The following is a 13,671-nucleotide window of genomic DNA, read 5'->3' on the forward strand; positions in this document are numbered from 1 at the left end:
TGGGTCTGGGAGTGTAGCCCAAAGGTAGAAGGCTCCTGGGTTCCATCCTCAGTCCCTCTCTCTTTCTCTCTCTCTCTCTCTCTCTCTCTCTCTCTCTCTCTCTCTCTCTTTCTCTCTCTCTCTCTCACACACACACACACACACACACACACACACACACACACACACACACCGTCATCAACTAGGATTAAATGACACTTGCCTAATATGATAGAGAACATCTATCTAAAACAGTCAATTTTTAGTAAAGTAGTGGAAATACTCATTTCAACAAGAAGACAGAAATATGTTTGCTCTTCCAATTACTATTTAACATTGTTCTGAAATCTGGCCATTAACACATATTGCAAGTTAGAAAAAGAGAAAGGATAATATTTTAAATAATGTACCAAAATATAAGCTACTTTCCTACAACATTCATAATCTTTTTCAATGTAGCTGGGTTGCAGAATAAAACTATACAAAATACCAGTTCACTCTTGGAGACCAACAGTAACTGCATGCACAATAAATTAAGAGAAAAGAAACTCAGTCTCACTAGTAAAAATTTAATAATGTGTTAGTAGTAATAATCATAATAAAGATGTGACTTATCTTCATAAACAAAATTTAAATGTCTTTCTGGGAGAGATATGCAATGCTTGTTTATAAAATTTTAACTATTCCAAAGTTATTGTTTTCAAAACTAATTTATGTACTTCATTCAAGCTTACTCACAGTTATACTTTTATACTTCATACAGTCACTCTCCCGTTCATCTGGAGGAATAAGTAAAAGAGAATGTTGCCTATGAAAAGAGTGAAATGGAGAAATAAGAACTGAACTTGTAGGTACTCAACTTTGTTCACAGCCTAATCACTGAAATATTAAATGGAATTCAGTAATAAATTAATGACACAGCATTTAAACCCTAATGAATTCTCAGAAGAAATTTAAAAAATCAGTATATGCCACAGGACATATCCATTTAATTAAGAAGATAATAATAGATTAGATGGTATAGAAAAAATTTTAAAAAATCTCAATGTCATATAGCATTGCACATCAAAATAAATTTAAAAAGAATTAATGATTAAGAGTTAAGCATTAATATGTAAATTTTGAAGAAACCATAAGAGAATTCTTGAATGATTGCAGATTTCCGAGTTGATGAATATGGCATTCACCATCTTTTTACCTGCACCTACTCAGCTATCTCAGGACCATCTTGAGGCTGAGGAAAAATCAAGATCTCAGAGATTATAGCAGACCTCACTGGTCTCCTCTCATAGAGAACCTCTCTGGGTACTGGAAGGGCCAGATACCTTGGTTGTTAAAAGTTTTGGAGATGGAGGTACTTTCCCAGAGATCCATGTGGTACAATATCCACTGGATATGGGAGGAAAGAAAAAAGCATCAAATGCACTGGCCATTCGGGTGGATCCTGAAAGAAAAATTACATGTGATGCAAATGCTCAAGAAGGACAGTCAAAAGACAATGTCATTATAGCACATACACTGACCTTGTTCCAAAGGAGGTTATGAATGCAGACGATCCAGACCTCCAAAGATCTGATGAGGAAGCGATTAAAGCAAAAACAGAAAAGACCAGGGGAGCCTTAGGGAAATGATAAACTGGCGGCTCCCACTCAGTATGTCTGGTACACACCATCTCAGCAAGGAGTAGCTTTCAACGCTAGAACTAAAGAGAGAGAGGTTAATCAGATGGTAGAAATGCAGAAGGATCCAATGGAACCTTCAAGGTTCAAGATTAATAAGAAAATTCCCCGGGGACCACCTTCTCCTGAACCTGTCATGCATTCTCCTAATGGAAAGAAGACTGTAAAGTAACAACAAGAGTGGAAGATTCCTCCTTGTCGTTCCAGTTGGAAAAATACAAAGGGTTATACAGTTCCATTAGACAAATATCTAGCTGCTAATGGAAGAGGACTTCAGACAGTACACATAAATGAAAATCTTGCCAAACTGGCTGAACCTTAGCAGTGGAAATGTGTGCCCAAGTAGAGAGAAAGATAGCTCAGAAAGAAAGAAAAGGAGAGACATGAGGAAAGACTTAGAAATGGCCCAAAAAGACAGGGAGAGGAGAGCTGGGATCAAAACTCATGTAGGAAAGAGGATGGGGAGGCAGGTAGAGGGATAAAATTTGACATGATAGGCGAAAAGAGAGACAGCATGACCAAAATCTCTCTAAGGCAGTTCCTGATAATAAGTCGAAACTGCAGAGAAATAAAAACCAAGCTATCAGTGAAGTCATTGCTCTTGGTGTACCCAATATTTGGGCTTCCAATGAAGTTCAGTATGACCAAAGATTCTTCAACCAATCCAAGGGAATAGACAGTGGATTTGCAGGTGGAGAAGATGAAATTTATAATATTTATGATCAAGCCTGGAGTGGTGGTAAAGATATAACCCAAAGTATTTATAGGCCCAGTAAAAATCTCGACAAAGACATTTATGGTGATGACCTAGAGGCCAGAATAAAGACTAACAAATTTGTTCCTTACAAGGAGTTTTCTGGTTCAGATATAGACAGAGAGGGGCCTAGAAGGACCAGTACAGTTTGAGAAAGAACCTTTTGGTTTAGACAAATTTTTAGAAGAAGCCCAACAGCACAGTGTTCTAAAAGACCATCAGATAGCAACCACCCAAGGAACATTAGCATAAAGGCAAGAAGAGGGGGAAAGAGTAGGTACTCTTCTATTAGAAATGAACTATTACCAGAACCCAAATGATGCGAGTCATGGGGATACTTTGTAAATGGTCAGGATAAAACAAAACCTGGGCACCAGGTTCCACTGCTTCTTTTTATTACAGGAGATGGGGGGATTTAAAATTCTACTTTGAATTATTTAGTGTTTTTAAGAGTGGGTTGTGCTTATGCTTTTTCCACTTTTTGGCATTTCTAGAACATGTAGAATTAAGACCACTTCATTTTGTGTGACACTAGTAATCTGGGGGTAATGTTTTCTATAACAACAGCTGTTTATGAATAAAATTACCCCAACCATGATGAATAGGAGAATGTTCACATATTAGAACTGTGCTGCCAAATGAATTTTTCCCCTATTGTGATCTTTTACTTTGGAGTGGGGAAAGTAAGGTCTTGCTTAGTGCAGCTATTTCAAATTTAGACAAAAAAAATAGATTTCAAAATAAAAAAAAATCAAAGAAATCTTGAGGAAAAAGAAAAGGCCAATTCTTCAAATTCAGATTTTCAACTACGTGGGTATAGTAATAAAAATAGTATAGTGTGGACATAAAAATATACTCATAGACCAATAGAAGTGAATTGTGGCCCCAGTAATAAACCAATACCTGTATAGAGAATTATTATTTTTCAAGAATTCTTAGAAAATGCAATAGAGAAAAGATAATCTACTCTATAAATGATGTTGGAAAAATGGTATTATATACAAATATATAAAATTATGCCCATATGTTAAGCCACTCACAAAAAACATATTAGATGCTTAAACATAATATACAAAGCTATAATACTTTTAGAAGAAAAAGGGAAAAATTTGACATTGGTCTTGACAATGTTTTTTTTTTTTTATAGGACACCAAAAACATAAGCCAGGAAACCAAATATAAATAAATGGACTACATAAAACTAGAAACCTTCTATGTAGCAAAAAAAAATCAACAAAGTAAAAAGGCAGTCTATGATATGGAATAAATTATCTGTGAAAACCTATCTAATAATGTGTTCATGTGAAAAATATATCACTGAGTGTGGTGGTAAACACCTGTAGTCCCGGTACTTGAGAGGCTGAGACAGTAGGATCACAGGTTTGAAGCGATTATCAGCAATTTAGTAAAACCTTGCTTCCAAATAAAAAATAAAACAGGGCTTGAAGTGTAGCTCAGAGGTAGAACACCCCTGGGTTCAGTCCCCATTACCATACACACATATAGAGATGGAAAATATATATGCAACCCATACAACTCAATAGCAGAAAACAAAAGTTTAACAAAAGAAGGAAAAGAAAAGGAAAATAGACAAAAGATCCAAATAGACACTTCTGTGAAGAAGACATGGTCCTCAGGTACCTGAAAAAGTGCTCAACTCCACTAGTCATCAGGAAGAAAATTAAAAATAAAACCTCACAATTGTTAGAATGGCTTTTATAAAAAATACAAGAGATAACAAGTGCTGGTCAGGATGTGGCGTAAAGAGATTCCTTGAACACTATTGATAGGAATGTAAATCAGTACAACCATTGTGGAAAACAATACCGAGCTTCCTTTAAAAAAATCAAGATTTGAACTATCATAAGCACTAGCAATCCTGTGTCTGGATAGATATAAAAAATTATTAGTATGTTGAAGAGGTACTGACACTTCCATGCACAGTGCAACATTATTTATAATAACAAGACACAGAGACAGCCCAAGTGTCCATCAACAAATGATGGGTAAAGGAAACACGATATAAGCATATGTCTATATGTACATGTACATGCATAAAAGTGAACATTATTCAGCCAATTAAAGACTAAAATCCTTCCATTTAATTAAGACCTGTTTTCTGTGTAAGAGTTAATCCTAAGAAATCAGTGGTTATATGTGTGCAATATATGCAGCTGTTTATTAAATATACTGTATTTGTTTTACACATATGTATATTAATGTATATATCTAGACATATATATCTGTCTTTATGAAATTCAGTATGCTTGTGTGTGCACTTGCATACAAATCTGGCTCTTAGTCACAGTATCTTGCCTTTCTTTGATATTCTAGGTGTGTCTGTATATTGCTAGGAAAAATTTGTCACCAGCCTGTGTTAGCTTGGTGTATATTACAGCACCTGGACAGTTATGTGTGGCAGTAGTTACACATCATGAACAAAAATATTCCATACTGAGTCATATACATTAAAAAAGCTTGATCTTTGCCAAAATGTTGTGCCACTTGTAATTATAAAGTGCCAACTCTACTTGGTTTCTGTGCATTCCCATGTTGGGCTAAATGTAATCCTATGCTGCACATTCTATGTTTTGTGTTCCAAATTCCTCATCCTGATTTGGAGTTCCAAGTTATCAATCCTGGAGATATACAGCATGCTCAATAAATTTGCTGTGCATTTTATTAGACTGAATTTTTTTTTCAGTGAGCTTCAGCTAAAGGAGCAAGCTAATTTATATGAAAACGAATCATTCAGCACAATAAAATTAACTAAACCTATTACATTAAAAGGGAGAAGAGAATCTCTCTCTCTCTCCCTCCTTCTTTCTCATTTTTTATCATGATCCCTGGGCTAACATTTTCATTAGTGCTCAAGTAAATCTCTTCTTTTGTTTCTTTCCATTTTGAAATTCTAGTGCCAAAGATGGAAAATGAATATTTCTTATTTCTTCTCAGTTGAAGACAAGTTTGGCTTGAGTATGGGTAGGCTCCAATTGTGCCATAAAGCCAGATTATACCATTCCTACTAAGGTTACCTTCTGCACAGAATAATAATTCTGTTGGGATCTACCCCTCACCTACCCGTATGTTCCCTTCAACAGTGTCATGCTTGGAAGTAGAAGTTGCTTGCTGGTGAAAATTTTTGATTGACCGCGATGGTTAAAGTGCCCAGGCTAGAAAAATGAAGAAGGCATTCTATTTGAGCATTCTCCTTCCTTTTAAGGGTAAATGTGTAGAAGCTGCCTCACACAGATTGAAACAATATTCAACTTCGTCCTCTTTTCCTTACCAGTTCTGTTATCTTCTCCTTTACCCTCTCATCTGTCTTTACCAGACCTTGTTTTTGGTTCTCTAAAAGGCAAACTGCTCATAGTATGAAAATAATTTTGGAGAAGAGTGAATATGATAACCCCTAAGGAATAGTCAGCCTCTACTGAAACTGCTGCTACCAAAACCAACTTCAATCCCATTCACCTCAGAGGCTTAGCAGAGCTTCCCCCTGGCCTATATTACAAGACCTGAGGCTATGCTTAGCCTACCATGTGATAGTCACCTCTTGTTTGAGCCTAGATGGACTTGATACAGGTTTCATGGTTTAAAACATGGCATTCCCAAGAGGGAGGAACGTCCACAGGTAACCAGAAGCCCCTGGAGGTCACACAACAGGCAGAAAAGATAAGGATGGAACATGAGAGAAAAGGGGTGTCCTTGAAGTCTTGAGTGAATGCTCATGTAACAGCTGCACATGCAATTACCCATTTTTCTTTTGTGTAGGACTGACTTACTTTTAAGGATGCAGATTGATGAGTCTTTTTCATAACCTCCTGAGAAGTAAATGTGGCCTTTCTTGATGGCATAATCCTTGGATGAATGCTTAAAAAGGAAATCCTCTATCTTCCAACTTGAGTGTAAAATACAGTACATTTTGCAGCCAGGCCAAGCAAAGTTGTTTTCTTCAGTACCAACTAAGTTAAAGTGAAAATGTAATTATTGTGACTTCCAGATCTTTCTTTTTCTACTGCAATCTGCTTTTCTTACTGGCTTCCTTTCATACTTTGTGGAACTGCTAGTGTTTTCATGGATTCTTCTTGGTCTTTGTAGAAGGAAGGGACACGATCAATTAAAGATTGGATAGTAGTAGTCAAGGGAATATAATTAGCTAAAACCATCGGTTCCTCTTTATACCATCTCTGAGCCATATGGCGTTTGTGGTAAACACTTTGGAAAATCATATTCACCTTGTAATTTTTAAAACAATGCAATATAGTATTTCAGTAACATTGATTTAGAGTAGTCAGCTAATATTAACATTTTAAATGTAATGGCTTCCCAATAAGTTTGATAAGGATACATGAATAGTTAATATCAAAGCATGATGTACTTGTCTGTTTACCTAGCTGGATTATTTGATAATCAACTCCAAATTTCAAATACATCCAGGTTCACTTTACTCTGTAGGTCAAGCAAAGATTTAAAGTTATCACACGTTTATGATTTTCATTCAATTATTGAAGTTCATCTGTTTTCCCTCCTGCCCCATCATTAGCAGAAAGGTGTTAACATTTACTTTCTGTAGGAACTTACAGATGAGACAAATGAAGTCTGCTATACCATTTCTGGGGTCCTTCAATGTTTTTATGATCAGCAGATAAGTATAACACTAGAACAAGTTTGGGTACATTGAACTCTTTGATCTTGGGCACAGTGATGTAGCCAGTGGAACCCTGACTTACAGGTACTGTGTTCTGCAAAGCAATGTGGTACATATGTTTTACAACCAGCTCCTGGAAGGGAGGGGAGCCAGGAGGTTTGACTTGCAACATTGTCTTGTTAACTTTCATGTGTAAATACCCCTGCTAAGCTACAATGGAATATTGCTGAAGCCAGGGTTGTGGAAATATGTGCATAGTGGGTTCTCACACCACTGACACTTTCACACCACTTGCTCTGCCACACCACTAACTTGTTAGCCTCACCTCTTTCTAATAAGTTGAGAAATTTTAAGTCATATCTTTGAAAGTTGGGTCCCACATTGCTCAAATGAAGATGTTTGTGTTTCTTTTATCACTTATTAAAGGAAATAAGAGGTTGAAAATGTGAAATTTCATCTATTTCCCTGTAAATGGTGTAACTTTGTTCTTCTTTATGGCTGAGTAAAATTCCATTGTGTACATATCACAGAGTTTTGTAATCCATCCATCTGCTGATGAACATCTTGGCTGGTTCCCTAGTTTGGCAATGGTGGATTGTGCAGCTATGAACACAGATGCACATACATTAATTTGGTAGTTTGGTTTCCATTCTTTTGGGTAGATACCCAGAAGTGGTATTGCTGGATCATATGGTTAAGTTCGTTCCCATCATTCTGAGGATCCTTCATACTGTTTTTCAAAGTGGTTGCATTAATTTGCAATCCCAATAATATATTAGAGTTCCTACTTCTCCACATCCTCACCAGCATTTGTTGTTGTTTGTGTTTTTAATGATTGCCATTATTGGAATTAGGTAAAATCTCAGTTTTGATTTGCATCTCTCTGATTGCTAATGATGTTGAACATATTTTCATACATTTATTGGCCTATGAATTTCTTCTTTTATGAAGTGTCTATTTAGTTCTTTTGCCCATCTTTTGATTGAATTATTTGGTTTTATTTTTAGTGCTGAGTTTCTTGAGTTCTCTGTATATCCTAAATATTAGTCATCTATCAAAGAATGAGTTAGTGAAAAATTTCTCTCATTCTGCCAGCTCTCTGTTGAGGTATTTGATAGTTTCCTTTGCTGTACAGAAGCTCTTCAGTTTAATGCAAGTGCTAGTGCAGTCTGAGAGCCATTCTTTCCATTAGGGTGACTTTCCATTAGAGCACACATGCCTGCTCTAATTCAATCTGGGTGGATTTTTATAGTTGCAGTGGAGAACAACCCTATTTCCCATTATTTAAGTTTCCCCTCATGGTGACTATAAAGGCTATTGCTATAAACTAAGCCACCCCAAACTTAATGGCTTTACACAGTGATCCTTTATTCTCATTCATGTGTGGCTGGGCAGCTCTGTCAAGCTCTGAGTGCAGCTGGGATTGCCCCTGGCTGTAGGCTGGGCTCTGGTCAGATCCATCCTGGAGAATCAAGCTGAAGGGACAAAATTGTCAGGATGATCTTCTTGTGGCAACAACAGAGTCACAAGAGGACAAAGCCCAACCACATAGCCACATTTCAGTAACACATCTGCTAAAGTTCCAGTAGCCAGGACAAGTCCTGTGGGTACATCCAAAATCAAGGTTCAGCAGAGTGCCTTACACCCACCAAGAGCTCAAAGCGCACCCCAGGGCTACATATCAATGGAACGGGGATTTATTTTCCGGTCATGTGGTATGTGTGTGTATGTGTATATGTGTTATTTAGATATATTTAAGCAGTTGTGGGTACAGTTGTAAATTTTCACCTATTTCATCTACACAAAGTATGACATCTCTGAAGATACTAATTTTATAGGGTAAAGTAAAACAATAAAACTGCACACACATGCACATACACACAAGGCTATTAGGCTATTGAACATACAAGAATTTCAACACTAGAATAAAACAGTTGAACTGTCTATATAACGTTTAAAAATGATATATGATAGTCAAGGTCCATAGATTTGTTTTGAATGTGTGCTCAACGCATATTAATGCCTAATAAATGTTGCTCTTTCACATTGTACCATTGATGACCCTAAGAAAATGTCTTGTTCATAGTAGCTGTTCGACAGCCATTGATTCAATAGCTATACAATATCTGTTTTGTACAGCTACTTCCTAGCATCTGGAACAATTTCAGGCCATAGGGCTTATTAGCTTTTAACTATACAAACCAAATGCTTTTCTAATTTTAAACATCATATCATTGTCCCATCCATTTTAAATTATACAGAGCAATTGTTCTCAGCTCTACTGTCTGCAGACGACTTTGGTCTTGCAACATATCGTGTGGATCACCTCCTCCGTCTGCTTCCATTCACCACGGCAAGAAAAACCCAACCAGAATTAATGGGCAACCGGCCCCCATTTTCATTGGGAGCATATGTTTCTTATTAAATATCATAAGTAATTTATTAATTCTTGCCAGAAACAAAAGTAAAGACATTGTCATACTAAAAGCATTACGAGTACAAAAGACCAGTGAGCAGAGCACCTGGAGGACTTGCTCGCTCAGACAGCCCCTGGGGCAACATTAATCTGGGGACGCAAGATGTCAGGTGTCTTGTGTTAGCTTACTGAAGAAGACAAAGTCAGCGTCTGTCTGAACAGCATAGCCTACGCTTTCTTAGTTGATTTGTGTGGTTAGGCTATTATAATGATGGATGGGTTAGTAGTTGGTGGGATGATCATACAAACTCCATGGCCAACCATGGCAGATCTCATAAAACATGAATTCTGGAAAAAGCCTAAGAGAGAAGAAGGGCCAACTCAACCATTTGCAGGCATCAACTGAGGCCTTGAGAGGCAAAGTGACTATATTATGTCTACTTAGCCAGCTGATGGCAAAGTCAGAACCAGGATCCAGATCCCCTAAAGCCTGAGTAGTGTTCTGTGCACGATGCTACATGAAGAAGAATTTTTTTCTTTGATAGCCAGCCCAATCAGTTATTCACATATATTTCTCTGGGGAGTTTGAGGTTTTTACAAAGTGTGGACCTTTCCTAGTGCTTGGATTTGGATTTGGATTGGGGTTTGGAGATATCAACATGTCTCTTCCATAATGATAATAAAATAATAGTGGTTAATATATTCTCAGTCTTTCCTATGCACCAGGTGTTATTTTAAGTCCTTTGCACGCATTTTCTCAGTTAATCTCCCACAACTACATTAAGAACCTTTACAATTCCATTTTTACAGGTGACAATACAATCCTAAGAGTGATTAAGTAAATTTCCTGGGTTACACAGCAAATAAGTGGTGGAACCAGGATATAAATCAGCTACAATGGACTCCCATTTGTTTTTTATTTGTTCCCTGTATTGTACTCTCTTTAGTCACTCTGCACTTCGGATGTGTTATCTTGTCAGTTTCTGTCAGCATATTTCCTTTCCTTGTGATAGATGAAGTATTATATAGATAAAGTAAATAAATTAATTGTAAATACTTATTTGACTGTTTTCTCGGTTGAACCCCAAACTGTTGTTTGCTTTTTGTGTGTTTAGTATTTCTTCAAATGTGGCACATTTAAAATCTAGAAACTTCTGTGTAGTTCTGATGGATGGATGGATGGATGGATGGATGGATGGATGGATGCCTAGATAACACCCCTGGGACAATTCTCTCTGATGTCCTGCCCTGTGCCCCTCTCCAGGCACAGTCTTTTTAAAACTGATTGTCATTTTTATTCTCATGAAGATGCTTTATATACGAAGATAATAGCAACAACCTTATTGTAATGAATCAGCCTGAATTCAGGCATTTGTATCTTGTCTGAAATGTAGAATGTGACAAGCTTTTCTCTTTCAAATATTTGAGTGGATTATTTGTTTATAAGGGGTTTCTAAATTCCTGCTCACTTTCTGTAGGCATTAGTATTTCATCCAGCTGGGTCCAAAGGAGGGGAGATTCACTGAGCCATTTCACCCCTCTTGCCACTGAGATCTGCTATTGATAGTGCTCCTGTGACTGACGAGTCAAGGTAAAACCCCACTTCCTTTAGGACATGCAGGATGTCAGATAACCCCATCAGTTTCATTTTCCACCAGTCCAATTTTTGGTCTTTTTATTATACTACTTCTAATAAATAAGTATTAGTATCTCATCATAGTTTCAATTTGACTTTTCCTATTAGGAATGATACTGAACATCTTTTCATGTTTAATATTTATTTACTGCTGTACTTGGTGAAGTGTCTGTTCAGTCTTTTGCCCATTTTTAATTGGTTGTTTGTTTCTCACTGTTAAGTTTTCAGTATTTTTAAATATATATTAAATACAAGTCCCTTGCCAAATATTTGATTTACAAATGTTTTCTCCAAGTCTGTAATTTGTTTTTCCATCTCTTAGCCCTGATTTTACAGAACGAAAGTATTTAATTTTTTCAAGCTTTGTTTGCCCAGTTGTTGTTGTTATTGTTGTCATCTTTTATGGAACATACTTTTGGTGTTATGTTTAAGAACTCCTTGCTTAACTTTTTCCCCTTAGTTTTTTCAGTTCCAAACACTTGAGACTTCTATTACTGAGAAAAGAGCATTGAAATCTCTCACAATTATTGTGGATTTGTCTACTCTTTTCAAATTTCTCAGTCATTGCTTCATTGGTTTTGAAGTTCTGTTGATAGGTGCATACACTTTTATGATTGTATGTCTATTTGAATTGAAATTTTTACCATTTTGTTAAATTCCTCTTTCTCCTTGGCATTTTTCTTTTCTCTGAAGTCAATTCCGCTATAAGGCAGCAACTGTGACTTTATGTTTGGTGTAAGCAGTATTTTTCTTCATCCTTTTATTTTTAATCTGACTGCATTATTATATGTGTTTCTTGTAGATAACTTGTTAAGTGCATTACTTAACACTCTATTTTAATTAATGCCTTTAGAACACTGGTACTTGATGTGATTATTGCTATAATATTTAAATTTATCTCAGCTATTTTATTTTATGTTTATTCCCTATGTTTTTTATTTTTATGGTTTCCATTTACTACTGCTTTGGGGTTAATTGACCATTTTTAGTTTTTCAGTTTAACTCTTTCACTGTGTTTTTGTTATATATTTGTATGTATATTTTAGCAGTTGCTCTAAAAGTTATGATATATGTACTTTTCATGGCTTGCCTCGATGGAAATATACCAATACTTTACCAAAAGTTTTTCTACCAAAAGTAGAAAGCTTGCCACAGCAATGTGCAATTCACTAGCTTTACAGTATAGTTGTCATATGTTAAATCTTGATACACTGATAACCCCATCAGTCCATGGCAGGATATTGTTTTTCCCCCTCAAATATTTTTAAACTAAATAGAAGCAAAATAGTTTGTTGGAGTTGTCTATATTTATAATTTTCATTGTTTTTCCATTTCAACCTTTCTCCTTATATCATTTCTTTTTTGTCTGGGGAACTTTCTTTACAATTCTTTAGGCAGAGGTGCCAAGAATTAATGCTTTCCACTTTCCTCCACTGGAGAATATCTTCACTTGACATTCAGGTCTGAAGGATTTTTTTTTAATGACTCGTGATTCCAGTTATCCCAGCATTTAATGGATACCCATTATTATACACAGGAGACTACAAGTGAATGGATAAGAGATCTACACATGATATAATAAGGCTACCATATATATATAGTCCTTTCTTTTTTATTAGTTTTTTATTGGTACATTATGATTGCATGTCATAGTGAGACTCATAGTGATACTGCATGCACACAACATCACTTGGTCTTTTTGCCTTCTCATTCCTCTTCTTCCCTCCCTGTACATGATAGTGAGACTCATACTGATACAATCATATACACATATAACATTGTTTGTTCTGTGTCTTCCTAACCCCTTTCTCTCTCCTCCTCCCTCCCTCATCTCCTTCCACTACTCTATCCTCATTTTGATGAAATATTTTTTCTTTCATTTTTTCTTTTTAGCTTTTGTATGTCAGAGAATACATGTGGCCCTTAATTTTATTTAGCTGATTTCATTTAGTTTGATGTTCTCCAGTTCATTTTCTTGCAAACATCGTTTTTTTTTCCTTCTTTATGGTTGAATAAAACTCTATTGTGCACGTACAGCACATTTTGTTTATCCGTTCCTCTGTTGATGGACATCTAGGTTGAGTCTCTAATTTAGCTATTTTGAACTGTGCTGCTATAAACATTGATAAATATGCATCACTGTAATATTCTCACTTTAATTCTTTGGGAAATATAATGAGGAATGGTATAGCTGGGCCATATAGTTGGTCCATTCCTAATCTTTTAAGAATAATTCCATACTGGTTCTTATAATGGTTGTACTACTTTACAACTTCACAAACAATGTATATGTGTTCCCGATTCCCTACATCCTTGCCAGTATTTATTATTGTTTATATTCTTAATGAGTGCCATTTTAACTGAAGTTAGATGGAATCTCAGTATAGTTTTGGTTTACACTGATATGATTGCTAAGGACATTGAATTTTTTATATATTTGTTGGAAGTTTGTATTTCTGAAGGATATTTTCATTGGATATGCTTCTGGGTTGACAGTTCTCTTCTTATAACACTTTGAAACACATGGCTCTGGCATTGAGGAATTTTTTTTTCTTT

General features: G+C 36.0%; 1 pseudogene across 1 annotated transcript; it reads left to right on the forward strand.

Moving 5' to 3' along the window:
• Positions 1–1,155: 1,155 nt before the first annotated feature.
• LOC308266755 (SNW domain-containing protein 1-like) lies at positions 1,156–2,732 on the forward strand (annotated as a pseudogene). The gene has a single exon. The product of its transcript is annotated as an SNW domain-containing protein 1-like (transcript).
• Positions 2,733–13,671: the final 10,939 nt, after the last annotated feature.

This window comes from Muscardinus avellanarius (genome assembly GCF_963383645.1).
Source record: "Muscardinus avellanarius genome assembly, chromosome: 9".
In the NCBI taxonomy this organism is placed as follows: Eukaryota; Metazoa; Chordata; class Mammalia; order Rodentia; family Gliridae; genus Muscardinus; species Muscardinus avellanarius.